Source organism: Bos grunniens, chromosome 14 (assembly GCF_055505025.1).
Source record: "Bos grunniens cultivar Pamir isolate PY7600 chromosome 14, Bosgru_T2T1.0, whole genome shotgun sequence".
NCBI classification, from domain to species: domain Eukaryota; kingdom Metazoa; phylum Chordata; class Mammalia; order Artiodactyla; family Bovidae; genus Bos; species Bos grunniens.
Genome location: NC_141178.1, coordinates 33,375,578 through 33,389,893, shown reverse-complemented (window position 1 = coordinate 33,389,893; position 14,316 = coordinate 33,375,578).

Here is a 14,316-nt window from a genome sequence, read left to right as displayed (position 1 = left end):
TCTTTAAACTTCATCTAAAGTCAGTGCAACGGAAGGGATGGAAAATGTGATGTGAATTTTAAGATCTCTGTCCTTGTCCCAGGCCCAATTGTTGGCTGTTTGATTTAGAGAAGTTATTTAACCTCTCCCTGCCCCAGATTTCTCTCTTGTGAAATGGAGTGTTATTTTTCAACTGCCTTCTTCATTTAGTATCAGGAGGCCTAATGAGATAATGTGCCAGAATCGTTATCCTGAATCATCTTTTTTGGGAGAACGTAAGCTCACAGGCACAAAGGCCAATCCATGGGAGCTGGATAGAGGCTTTCCTCCTCCATTAGTTACATGTAGATTGAGAATCTGCTGAAACTATTCTTGGACACAAAATCCACAAGGGCAGGCATGTACACAGGACAGAGAAGGGCAAAGCTTTGGGAAATCCAAGAAAGGATGATGCTGTAGTCTAGGGGTAGGAAAATGATCAGAAATCCACACAGACCTACGTTAAAATATACCACCCACTATAGTGATTCATGTTTTGTTCACTGATGAATTTGTTAGAACATTGCCTGGCACATAGCAGGAGTTCAGTAAATTTTTTGGTGGGGTAAACGAATTACTATGAGTTTATCTCTTCTGATGTGCCAGAATTCTTCCTCTAATTGACCTTTAAAGGCTTTTTTCCCCGCTTTGTGCTTAGAGGAATCTTTTCTTGCAAAGGTATTCAAATGCAGTAGTTGCTTGACACCAGAGTTTTTTTTTGCTGTCATTGTCCTGCTATTAATATGTGGTGTTTGTCTTTCATATATACCTATGGCTTGAGATGGTTTCTATGTACCGTTGCTTTACTCCATCCCATAGAAGATTTTTCCAGTCATAGAGAGCAAGAAATTCTGCTTTAATAAGCAAATCTGTTAGCAGGCAGGCAAAGACAATACCTTGCATCTGGAGCTGGATCTTTCCCTTTGGCTGAGAATAAATCTGCCTGAAAAGGTGACTGTGGACAGAGCTGGAGAGAACATCTCTCTTTCAGCCCTTGAGGGAATGTGTATTCCCTGGCACAAAGGGGAAAATCAAAGTTTCTTATTCTTCCAAATGGACATGAGTGCATTTTTCCCCTACACTAGTGGTTCCCAATCTGTTTTGGCTTGAGGCCCACCCCCGTCCCCGCTTCCTGTAATGTACTTTTACTAGAATTCCCATGGCAGCTGCTGCTCTTTTCTTTTTTTTTTTTTGTAAGTCCTCTCTCTGTCTAAAGAAAACCTTAGTTAATAAATGTGTAAACTTTCTTTTTCTTAAACTCATGTGTCCGGCTGATGATCACATCATCTTTTCCAGATGATAGCAATTTCAGTGACATCACAGCCGCCCATGAATCCATGCACCCCCTGGGGTCCATTTCCACGCACTATCGTGAAACGTAACTCCACTTTTCTATGCCAATTTTGCATGTTCATTTTTCCTCAAGATTTGTATATGGCATGTCTGGCAGCCAATAAAGGACAAAATAACAAATTATGGGTCAAAGACTTCTGCTTCTGGCATTAGGGAGGACCAGCTAGTCAGAGAACGCCCTGTCAGTATCAAACACCTAAAAAAAAATTGCTGGATTAAATATGAAATCTTATTAAAAGCCTGGCTGAACAAGCAGTAAAATAAAGGAAATAATCAGTGCCCAGAAATGTTTAAGTCCAGATGTGTAAGCAAGTGCTAGGTTTGGCATTTGCCTGTGAGTAGCTCTGATCTCTGGTCTAGAGCGAGTTGTAACAGACACATGTTAGCAGAGGACAGCAGACAAGGCTGAGGGCCCAGGTTAGAGGGTGAAAGATCAAGGCAAATCTTGAATAAAATTTAGACACCAAGGGATGACATATTTTTAAAGACAAAAACTCTTATGTAGAAGGCCAGGCATGCTTGTCTCTGCCAATGTTGACTCTTGGTGGGAGCAGGAAAAAAGAGATCTTTGAAGATTCCTTAACCACAACGTGGCATTCACAAAGATTTGCAGCTGAAATTTACACTGCTTTTGGGACCGTTCTCCAATCCCTGAACTACCCTCTTCCCTGCCAAAAAGGCTGAAAATTTAGCTTGATGTAGTCCTAGGTTGATATTACCTGCATGTGTGCATGTGCGTGCTCAATTGTGTCCGACTGTTTGTGACCCCATGAACTGTAGCCCTCCATACTCCTCTCTCTTTGGGATTTCCCAGGGAAGAATACTGGAGTGGATTGACATTTCCTCCTCCAGGGGATCTTCTGGATCCAGGGATTAAATCTGCATCTCCTGCATTGCAGGTGGATTCTTTACCACTGAGCCACTTGGGAAGACCAATAGGGCACACTTAACAGCAAGAACATATTGGGTGTTTTTTTTGTTTGTTTTTTGCATATGGGGTGTTGACAATCAGAACTAACTGTTGATCATAACACAGTACACCCACTCCATACTGTCAAGCATTGTAGAAAGAACGGGAGGTCCTGGGAGGGGCTGGACCTGTAGGTGGGGTGACACTCAGGGTCTCAAGCAGCCGCTGTGTACAAGTTGGCATGTCAAATTTGGTTGTGAACGGTGAATGCAGGGATATCAGCCTTAGCCTTGCTAAGTCAGTCAACTGTTCTGAGCCTTGGTTTCCTCCTTTTTTTCTGGCCTGCTTACCTCACAGGGTTATAAAATAATGTCTGTGAAAACACTTTGTGCAAAAAAACAAGTAGCAGTCAATGAAGGTCCAATTTTTAAACAGTTTCACTTCAGTGTACCAGGTAATGCTTTATGGTCTGAAATAGTTCAGTTAGTTCCTCAATGTGCCCAAAGTGGAGGTTTCATATGATTTTCTCATCTGAATTTCTATTGGATGAATAACGCTTGCTGTTAAAGGAAATGTGGTGAAAGATGGTCAGTAAAGTACGCTTTGGGGAGAAATTTCACAAAAAGCATAACTTTCTTCTTGGAACAAAGCTCTCACAAGTACTTAGAAATGGGGATGAATGGTGGAGGTGTTAATCAGGAAGGTGACAAGTCTGATGGTGGCGGTCTGGGGGGAGGGCCTGGCGGAAGAGGTGCCAATACCTTAGGAACGGCTGTGAAAACCAAAGGGAAAGCTGCTGAAAGGGGTGGTGAGTGGTGGGGGTGGGCAGAAATTGGCTCCTGTCCTCCACAAAGGAAGAGAAGAGATCAAAGAGAAAGGTTAAAGCCGGTTAAAGGAAGAGATATCAAGGAAAGGTCAAACATTAAACCAAGGAACAAAAGACCCCCCAAATCCTGGCTACACGTGGCCTGATCTCCACCTCTCGTACTAAGTAGGTCAAAGCTAAACTCTTTGGTAACCATTTGTTTCCTTTTGTTGCCAGGAAATAGAGTCTGGGTCATAAAGCACCCCACTCCAGTACTCTTGCCTGGAAAATCCCATGGACGGAGGAGCCTGGTGGGCTGCAGTCCATGGGGTTGCTAAGAGTCTGACATGACTGAGCGACTTCACTTTCACTTTTTGCTTTCATGCATTGGAGAAGGAAATGGCAGCCCACTCTAGTGTTCTTGCCTGGAGAATCCCAGGGACGGGGGAGCCTGGTGGGCTGCTATCTATGGGGTCGCACAGAGTCAGACACGACTGAAGGGACTTAGCAGCAGCAGGATGAAGAAGAGGGCTTCCCAGGTGGTGCTAGTGGTAAAGAGCCCGCCAGCCATGCAGGAGACATGAAAATTGCAGCTTCAATCCTTAGGTTGGGAAGATCCCCTGGAAGAGGGCACAGCAACCCACTTCAGTATTCTTGCCTGGAGAATCCTATGGACAAAGGAGCCTGGCGGTCTATAGCTCGTAGGGTCACAAAGAGTTGGACAGGACTGAAGTGACATAGCACAGCACACAGAGGGAAGAAGTAAGCTGTCAGTGACTGTGTGGGTCAGTCCAAGCCAGGCTGCACTGGTGCAAAATACGAGGTAAGTGGTGACACAGTTATCCAGTGAACCAGCTCTCTTTGCTGGTGCAGGCTGAAATGTTCCAGAATTTCCAAATAGCAGTGTCCTGAAAAAGCAGTAGAGTTGGAAGTGTGCAGTGCAGGAAGGCAAGCATGCCAGAGACTAGTCTTGGAAAATGTTTTTAAGTGAAAAAGACTAAGTTTCTATTTCAATTTTCTGTTATAGATTTTTTGAAAAAGTAAATCATTCTACATATATTTTTACTCACACTTGATATAAGACTGAGAAACTCAGTTGTTGCTAGCACAGATTACTGAAAAAGCTAGTAGAAATTATGAGACAGCTTAAACTCTGCTAATCCCCCTCCCTGTCAACCTCTACCTCCGTGCCGCCTCTGCTCAGAGAACTGACAAAGGAATGAGGGACATCTTTAGGTCCCTGCCTGGAGTAGCATTATTTCTCTCTAGCAGTCCATTTTTATATCTTGGCTTCTTTTTTTTTTTTTTCCTTTTCAGAGTCCCTGATGCAGAAGTCCCTTTTGGAACTTCGGCATCATAACTTCCATTCCTCAAATTCTGAAAGCCTATGACTGTGACGGCTCCCCTACCAAGATAATTTTTAAAATAAAATGTGCTCAGTCACTTCAGTCATGTCTGACTCTTTGTGACCCTATGGACTGTAATCCACGAGGTTCCTCTGTGCGTGGGATTCTCCTGGCAAGAATACTGGAGTGGGTTGCTGTGCCCTTCCCCAGAGGATCTTCCCAATCCAGGGATCGAACTTGTGTCTCTTATGTCTCCTGCATTAGCAGGCAGGTTTTTTACCACTAGCGCCACCTGGGAAGCCCTAAAATACTCTGGTGAGAGCTAAACCAGGGAGTATTAGGGGATTAACTTGCCTTTCCTCTCAGTTGTGTATATACAGGGAGCACTCTTTTATTATTATTATTATAAAATTGCCTTTATTATCCATGTAGTTGCTTATATTAATACAGTAAACAATGACCCACCGTGCTAAATCTGTACAAGAACTTTGAAGACTCATTTTTTTTTTCATTTTACATTTCCTTTCTCTTACAGGAAAAAGCTGATTACATCTTATTACATAGCCACTGTTGTGCCATGTTGCAGTGTTTGAAATGATGTAATAGGACTTAACTCTTCTATTATATTTAACATTTTACTTTCTATTTATTCTTTTTTAATTAGTTATTTTAATTGGGGTCTAATTACTTTATAATAGTACAGTGGGTTTTGCCATACATTAACATGAATCAGCCAGGGGTGTACATGTGTCCCCCGGTCCTGAACCCCCCTCCCACCTCCCTCCCTATCCCATCCCTCTGGGTTGTCCCAGTGCACCAGCTTTGAATGCCCTGTTTCATGCGTTAAACTTGAACTGGCGATCTATTTCACATACGGTAATATGCATGTTTCAATGCTATTTTCTCAAATCATCCCACCCTCGCTTTCTCCCACAGAGTCCAAAAGTCTATTCTTTATATCCGTGTGTCTTTTGCTGTCTCATATTTAGGGTCATCATTACCATCTTTCTAAATTCCATATATATGCGTTAATATATTGTATTGGTGTTTTTCTTTCTGACTTACTTCACCCTGTACAATGGGGTCTAGTTTCATCCACCTCATTATAACTGACTCAACTGTGTTCTTTTTGATAGCTGAATAATATTCCATTGTTTATATGTACACAACTTTTTATCCATTTGTCTGCCAATGGACATATAGGTTTCTTCCTAGCTATTGTAAACACTGCCACGATGAACATTGGGGTTCATGTGTCTCTTTCAATTCTGGTTTCCTCGGTGTGTATGCCCAGCAGGGGGATTGCTGGGTCATAAAGCAGTTCTATTTCCAGTTTTTTAAGGAATCTCCACACTGTTCTCCATAGTGGCTGTACTAGTTTCCATTCCCACCAACAGCTTAAGAGTGTTCCCTTTTCTCCACACCCTCTCCAGGATGTATTGTTTGTAGACTTTTTGATAGCAGCCATTCTGACTGGCGTGAGATGGTACCTCACTGTGGTTTTGATTTGCATTTCTTAGAGTGATGTTGAGCATCTTTTCATGTGTTTGTTAGCCATCTGTACAGGGAGCATTCTTTCAAGGGACTTAACACTTGGTTTAGCTCTGCTATTTATGAGCCATGTAATCCTGGAGCCCATCATATGACCACATAGGGTTTTAATTCTTTTCAGCTATTAAATAAGGGGTCATACAGTGTGACGGAGAAGGTGATGGCACCCCACTCCAGTACTCTTGCCTGGAGAATCCCATGGACGGAGGAGCCTGGTAGGCTGCAGTCCATGGGGTCGTGAAGAGTCGGACAGGACTAAGCAACTTCACTTTCACTTTTCACCTTCATGCACTGGAGAAGGAAATGGCAACCCACTCCAGTGTTCTTGCCTGGAGAATCCCAGGGACAGGGGAGCCTGGTGGGCTGCCGTCTATGGGGTCTCACAGAGTCAGACACGACTGAAGTGATTTAGCAGCAGCAGTAGCAGTAGCATACAGTGTGAAGTAAATCAAAAAGAGAAAAATAAATATCATATATTAATGCATGTATGTGGAATCTATAAAAATGGTACTGATGAACCTATTTACAAAACAGAGTTAAAGACATGAATGTAAAGAACAAATGTGTGGACATCAGGAGGGAAAGATGGGGTGGGATGAATTGGGAGATTGACAATGACATATATACACTACTATGTATAAAACAAATAATTAATGAAAATCTACCAGTTAGCGCATAAATGGGAAGGAGATTCAAAAAAGAGAGGGTATATATATACAGATGATTCACTTTACTAAACAGCAGAAAATAATACTACATTGTAAAGCAACTATATTCCAATAAAAATTTTTGAAAAAAACGTGTTGGGGCTTTAATAATCCACTTGTCCCTTTTCTTCTAAACATCCTGGGACCAAATTATCTATATAAGGATGAGAACTCTGTGTACTTTGCTTTGCTTTTACCTTTTAAACTCTAGAACAGCAAAATAACATATATTTAGCGTAACTTCCTCTAAACTTATCTCAGGTGTGTCAACTGAGCTCCCAGGGGTATTCCAGCCCATTCTATCCCTCAGAAATTGTAAGTAAGTGTTTTGTTAGATCACATTACCTAAGCTACCCAAGCCAACTATACCACTTCAGAATTTTTCATCACATTTTCAATTACTTGTTCCGTGTCTGTCTTTTCTGCTAGATTATAAACTTGGTAGAAACCAAGTATGTGCTTGCTGTTCATTATTATATTCTCAGCACTTAATGCCTGGTGCATAGTAGTTACTCAATACATGTATGTGTGCTAAGTTGCTTCAGTCGTGTCCAACTCTTTTCGACCCTATGGACTGTAGCCCGCCAGGCTTCTCTGGCCACGGGATTCTCCAGGCAAGAATCCTGGAGTAAGTTGCCATGCCCTCCTCCATGGGATCATCCCAAGTAGGGATCAAACCCGAGTCTCTTACATTTCCTGCATTGGCAGGAGGGTTCTTTATCATTAGCACCACTTGGGAAGCCTTTACTCAATACACACTGGATAAATAAATACTTGAATGAATGCTTTTATAAATGAAAGGGGTATGCTGTGCTAAGTCACTTCAGTCATGTCCGACTCTTTGCCGACCCTATGGACTGTAGCCTGCCAGGATCCTCTGATCATGGAATTTTCCAGGCAAGATTGCTAGAGTAGGTTGCCATGCTTTTCTCCAGGGGATCTTCCTGACCCAGGGATCAAACCCGTGTCTTTTACATCTCTTGCATTAGCAGTAGTGATCTTTACCACTAGCGCCACGGCCAGCTCCCAATGAAAGGAATAAACATCTAAAATCCAGTAAGAGTTAATATTCTTAATCTAAAATTAAAAAAAAAAAATTGACAGCTTTTGTTATTTAAAGCCCTTCAGAAATAATCATCACATGCATCTAGAATGACTGGGACTCTGGTTGTTTTGATGAAAATCTTAAAGAGATAAGGGAATATTTATCTCAGTAGTTTTGACTTTCTGCCTGACTATTACCAATCTCGGTGGATCTCCTGTGTCACTTAAAGTTCAGAACACAATCTCCATCTGATTATCCCTCTGCTACCTAAAGGCCAATGTGATGGCATCTTTAGCATCTTATTGCCCCAGGTACCATTTTAAAGACAGTCTCAGTTCAATCACTAACGACTACAGTGATTTAAAGTTAATTTGCCTTCATGACCTATTTATGTCAACTGAGGTCATTAACTCTCCTTTGTGACATGGCTTGGGTTGATAATGAGATATTCTTCTGACATACGAACTGTCCTGAGGATGTCTGTTAGCTAATTTCCTATTCATGTTTTCAAGTTACTATATTGTTATCGAGGAATAATTAACCCTTTGCTTTTCTAGCATATATAATCATGAAACAGTTCTCTGTCCTGGTGAGGTTGTTTTGTTCATTCATTCACAGAGCAGCTTTTAAGTACCTGCAATGTGCCAGGCACTACAGGAACATTAGGCATGATTATATAGTTTCTGTCCTCCAAGAATCCCTGTTCAAATGTCCAGTGGGAAGTTTGGTTGTACAGTCCACTGGTCATTACTATACACTTGCTGACTGTCGTACTGAAAGTTGATCTAGAGTACGCTGGAGCACATGGGAAGAATACATGGCAAAATTGGGGAAGAGAACACAAAGTTTCTAAACGAAGTACAATCTGAGAAGCAAGTAAGAGTCTTGTCTCTTGCTATCTCTTTCAATCTATGCTCTAAGAGTTTAATCTACCATTGCCAAACAGCTCATTGAGGTGTTTTCTTTAAGTAAATAATTCCTTTCATAAAAATATTCTCATGTTAGTTATCAAATTCACGCTTTAAGAGGCTGGGGGGTGTGCACGCTCAGTCGTGTCAGACTCTTTTGCAACCCCGTGGGCTGTAGCCTGCCAGGATCCTCTGTCCGTGGAATTTTCTGGGCAAGAATACTAGAATGATTTGCCATTTCCTCCTCCAGGGGATATTCCCAATCCAGGGATTGATTCTTGAGTCTCCTGCCTTGGGAGGCAGATTCTTTCCCACTAGCGCTTTTAAGAGGCTACTCATTAGTAATTGAATAATAAAGAAGTAGAGAAGAAGGGGTTTAACTTAATTTTAATAGAGAAACCGTGTGTATGTATGTGTGTGTGTTTTAAGTATATAAAAAAGTGACGGCCAAAAGCAAAAAGAAGAAGTACACATGGCATATTTTAGGAAAGAATGAGTAGACTAACGTTTGGAAAGAAATATTTGTAGGAGTAAGTGAGTATGAAGTTTTAAAAGTCAGTATGGGCTAGTTTCTTCAAAGGTTTGACTATCAGACTTCAGAGTCTGAATTTTATATGGAGGCATGTGGACTTATTTTTGAATGAGGTATTATATTCTCCATCCCATCTGGGCTGAAACTCAAGGCCCTTTATATGCATATGAGGTCTTTCATGATTTTTCCAGTTTTATCTTATCTATAGAGGCACCAACACATCACTTGGTTTCATAATTACAAACCTTTTCATATGCACATGTGCTTACCACCTTGAAAATTAATGGATTCTTATTCAAAGTCTTGTTTGTAATGCCTCCGTGAATATTTCATTGCTCCTGCTTTTCCTCAGAGCTTTCCTTGTGACTCAGCTGGTAAAGAATCCGCCTGCAATGCAGGAGACCTGGGTTCGATCCCTGAGTTGGGAAGATCCTCTAGAGAAGGGAAAGGCTACCCTCTCCAGTATTCTGGCCTGGAGAATTCCATGGACTGTATAGTCCATGGGGTCACCAAGAGTCAGACACGACTGAGTGACCTTCACTGAGCTCTTCCTCCTCATCTGCCGTAAAACCAATTGTTTTTATCTTGTTTATTATCTTTATACAATGTAATATACTATTATATTCACTTTTGCATATATATTGTCCCTAATAGACTATGAGATATAGGAGGCCAAATATTCTTCCTTCCTCCTCCTCCTCCTCTTCCTTCCCCTCCTATTGTCCTTCCTCTTCCCTCCTTCTTTTTCTTCTCATTTCCTTCTTTGGTTTTGACACCTCAGATCTAACCCAGTGCGCAAATTACAGTAAATTCACCTTAATACAGTAATTTACCTGTGTTAATATGAAGTGCTATGTAACCATGGAGAAATTACAAAACCTCATTGCATGTCATTTTCCTGATTATTAAAATGGAGATTGAAAGTACTTTATCCAACTATCTTGGCTATTAAATGAGATTGAATATGTAGACTGCATAAGGACAGTACTTTGTGCATAAGATACATTTAAGTCTGTTTATCTGTTAGTGATTATTAGGATGTTAACTGAATGTAATCTCATAGATGTGAACGCCTATTTGTTGCAGTCTTAGAGCAGTGCTACAACTAAAAAGAAAACCTAATAGTATAGCCCAAAATAACTTAAATCTTTACCATATATTTCTGAGAGAAGCTCAAAGAAGACTCATATATAATCCATATGGATTATATATGTTATATATGTTATAATATATATATGTTATAATATCCTCTTTGTTATATATGTTATAATATCCACATGTTATAATATCCTCTTTTCCTTTCCTTCCTGATATTTTCAAAGCGCACGGATACTTTATAGATGCTCTTTCCTCAAACCACTCCAGAGAAAAATTAAAAGGGGCATTGAACCATTTTTAGCACTGTATGTAAATTTGTGTCTGCCTGTCTGTGCATGCACATGGATTTTCACCTTCACCAGTGCTTGATTTTTATTAATATCTGATAACATGAGAAGGTGCTGGAAGAACTCAGAAGAGGCATATTTTGCTGAGGCATATAGGCAAGTGGAAGATATTACAGGAACTCAGAAACAGAAAGGGCAATTCTAAGGTAGAGAACAAAGAATATTCAGATGTGTAGATGAAAATGTGTGAAGTGGCTGGGTGCTTTCGAAAATTAGATAAATTAATTCAACACTGCTATTTAAACTGAATTGTCTCCAGTGTGACTCAAAGGGAATGCGGTAATAAATAATTATAGCAGAGAGTTAAGACCATGAGATTAGACCTAGCAGATTTTCCTAGTTAGTCAATGTGTTGATGTCAGTACAGATACAGAAGCTTATGGTCTCCCCGTTGCTCAAATTCTGTGACCCTTGACAACAGACAGATCTCTAAGTCCAAACTTTAAAAATTAATCACAGACACCTTATGCCAGGATGTGAGTGGGATGGACCTTAATTTCCAAGCGATTCAGCAAGCATCAAAGCCACATAAGGTTTGCATCTTGTCCAATTATTTTTCTTTAAAGTCTCAATGCTTTATTCATGTACTTAGATTTCCCAGAAACAATACAGGCTGCCACAAATATTTTTTAAATAAGAATGTATCAAATGTTTCATGATGCATACTTACACTAAAAGTTTGTCTCTTGTTTATCTGAAATTAAAATTTAACTGGAAATCCTGTATCTTTATTTGCTTAATCAGACAAGCTTAAATAGCCTCTGTGCATATTTCACAAATGTTAAGAGTACGTAGTATTTAATGAAGCAATTCACATGCCCAGTCAGTTTTTTTTTATTTAATTCAAAATGAATTTACATAACTTCTTTTAATATCCCACCCCCCACCTCAGACATGCACCTAATAATTGAGGGGGGAAAAGTCCACCATGAATTTTAAGGACTTTTAGTAAAAGTGTGTAGCTTCTCTTTGCTAATGCCTTTCTTTGTTTGATGGATGTGAATATTCTTTAAAATAACTTCAATTATATAACATTTTAACAAAAAAAAACAATGAAAATTTGACATAACAATCCAGTTTTAAATAATCTCTTTTTCTGAAATCTACTGTCTGTTATTCAAAGCAGCTTTCTTCAAACAGAATTGGATCACATGCAAAAAAATACATAACTGTAATGTGTCTGAAGGGAGTTTTTAAAAAAGCATGCTTTGTATTAAGGATAGTTTTGATGTATTATTCAAATATTTGACTTAGATAAATAAAAGATATGAACATGGAATTCTTCAAATTAATACATTTCTTAGGAAAACATCCCCAACTGAAACTTTAGATTTGGGTAGGGAGTAATTCAATGTCCCCCTGTAATTTTCTTATTGTCGGAGGGCTAAACAAATTTGCCAGGAAACAGTTTAGAGTAAATGCAATTTCTCTCAATGTCATACATGGAGTTTCACCAAATTAGTTTCAAAAATGGAAGTGCAACATTTTGAAAACAGGGCATGAGGAGAATTTCAACCATCTATCCTTGGTTGAGAAGAAGATCTTTACAACTAGATAGATGCCTTTATTTTGCTGTGTTTATTAATTTATTATTGTTTTGTAATATGAAATATTCTAAGAATTATAAAAAATAGAGCCTGTTATTGTTTTTTGGATAAATTTCCTATATGTAGAAAGGAATTATATTATTTTTAAGTTGATGGCTAGTTGGTATAGTTAACAGGGAAATCTGTTATTTGTATAACAGAATAAGAATACCCATTTTATTTCTCTACCTCTAGTGAAAGTTTCTACATTTTCATTAAAAAAAAAAAATGCAAGAGCCTAGACTATTCTTTGATAAAGCTTTTTCAGAAGCTCACAACAGTGCTTCTATAATCGTAAAATAAAGTTAATACATGAAAAGGTATTTTATGACTGCCTTTACACTGTTGTAAGAACATTCATATGACTTGGGAAGGTAGTGATGATAAGACATACAGTTAGGTAGCAGCTATAAATGGAGGTGGGCTGGCACACAGTAGACACTTGAGAAATGTTGATAAAAATGAATAAATGAATGATTATGCTGACTTTTCTAATATATGTAAAAATAGAGAAAACATTTTCATTATTTACAGACTCTCCTTTTAAAAAGGATTGAGGGACTTCCCTGGTGGTCCAGTGGCTAGGACTCTGCACTCTCAATTCAGGGGGCCCAGGTTTGATTCCTGGTACAGAAGCTAGGTCCTACACACTGCAACTTAAATAAAAAAGATCCCACCAGCTGCAAGGGAGATCGAAGATCTGCATGCCACAACTAAGACCTGGCAAAACCAAATAAAACAACTTAAAAGTAAAATAAGAAGGAATGAATAATATGATAAATCAAAATACAAAATTAAAAATAAGTAAACAAAATAAAAAAGGAATGAATAATTTGATAAACTACTTGGAATAAAGAAGTGAAACTAACAGGGGAAGTGATTGAAAAAAAATACTTGCAGGGTGATTGTTTTCTTGACTAGAGTACACAAGTTGAAGGTAGACATGAAAATGCTTAGGATGATTTAGGAGATTTTGTTAGAAAACTAGAGAAAGGAAAGAGGAAGAGTGAAAAAATGACAGTAGAGGGGAATACAAATATTTAAGTGAAATTTTTATTATTACTATTGTATAAAGCAGGCTATTTTCTGCACTTCCTTATGAAATTTTCTACCAAATATTTGCACTTCTGTTTAAAGTGTGGAGTTGGATCTATCCTGGAAATTGGTCAAATGCTAAATATAGGAATTGGGTAAGAAGTGATACCCAGTGGCCATGAAGAACCCATACATCCAGAAAGGAGGCAAATCTCTTTATTCACTTCTTTGCTCAGAATCCATCAATGGCTGTCCATAATCCACAGCAGAGATTTTTCACATTAGGTGGAAAGGAGGGGATGCTGTATCAATCATCTGAGACATTTTTCAAAACACATATGGTAACCATGTGTATTTAGAAAAGGGTTCCCAAGTGAATCCCCTATTTTTTCCCCAGAGCCTTTGTCCATTTGTGAATGACTGACATAAAAGATAAAATAAAAATTACCATTTTACAGAAGGCTGTCAAGTATAGACTACAGCCTATACTTTTCTGTTCAACATTACCTGGCCATTCCTTCTTCAAGCTTTATAATCTGGAAATGAGACACAACCTATATTTGATGTCCAGCTCTGTCTTTTTGCTTGCATTTGCAAATGCTGTTCACTCCTTTTGGAATATCCCTTTCCCTACTACCTCTCCTGGTCAATGTCTATTCTTCTGCACATGTCGTCTCTCTGCTCCTGTAATACTTTGTAAATGCCTTACTAGTTGTACATGCTATTTGCATATCTAGTTGTCTAAGCTTTGAGACTTACAGGGCTGAAACTGTGTCTTTATTAATGTACTCTTGAGGACACTGTAAGTACAATTACATAGGTTCTTTTACTTAGAGTTAGAATTTCTTATTTTTTATTATTTGTTATCCCAGAGTTTGCTCAGACTCATGTCCATTGAGTCAGTGATGCCACCCAACTATCTCATCCTCTGCCATGCCTCTTTCCTCTTGCCTTCAATCTTTCCCAGCATCAGGATCTTTTCCAATGAGTCCACTCTTCTCATCAGGTGGCCAAAGTATTAGAGCTTCAGCATCAGTTCTTCCAATGAATATTCAGGGTTGATTTCCTTTAGGAT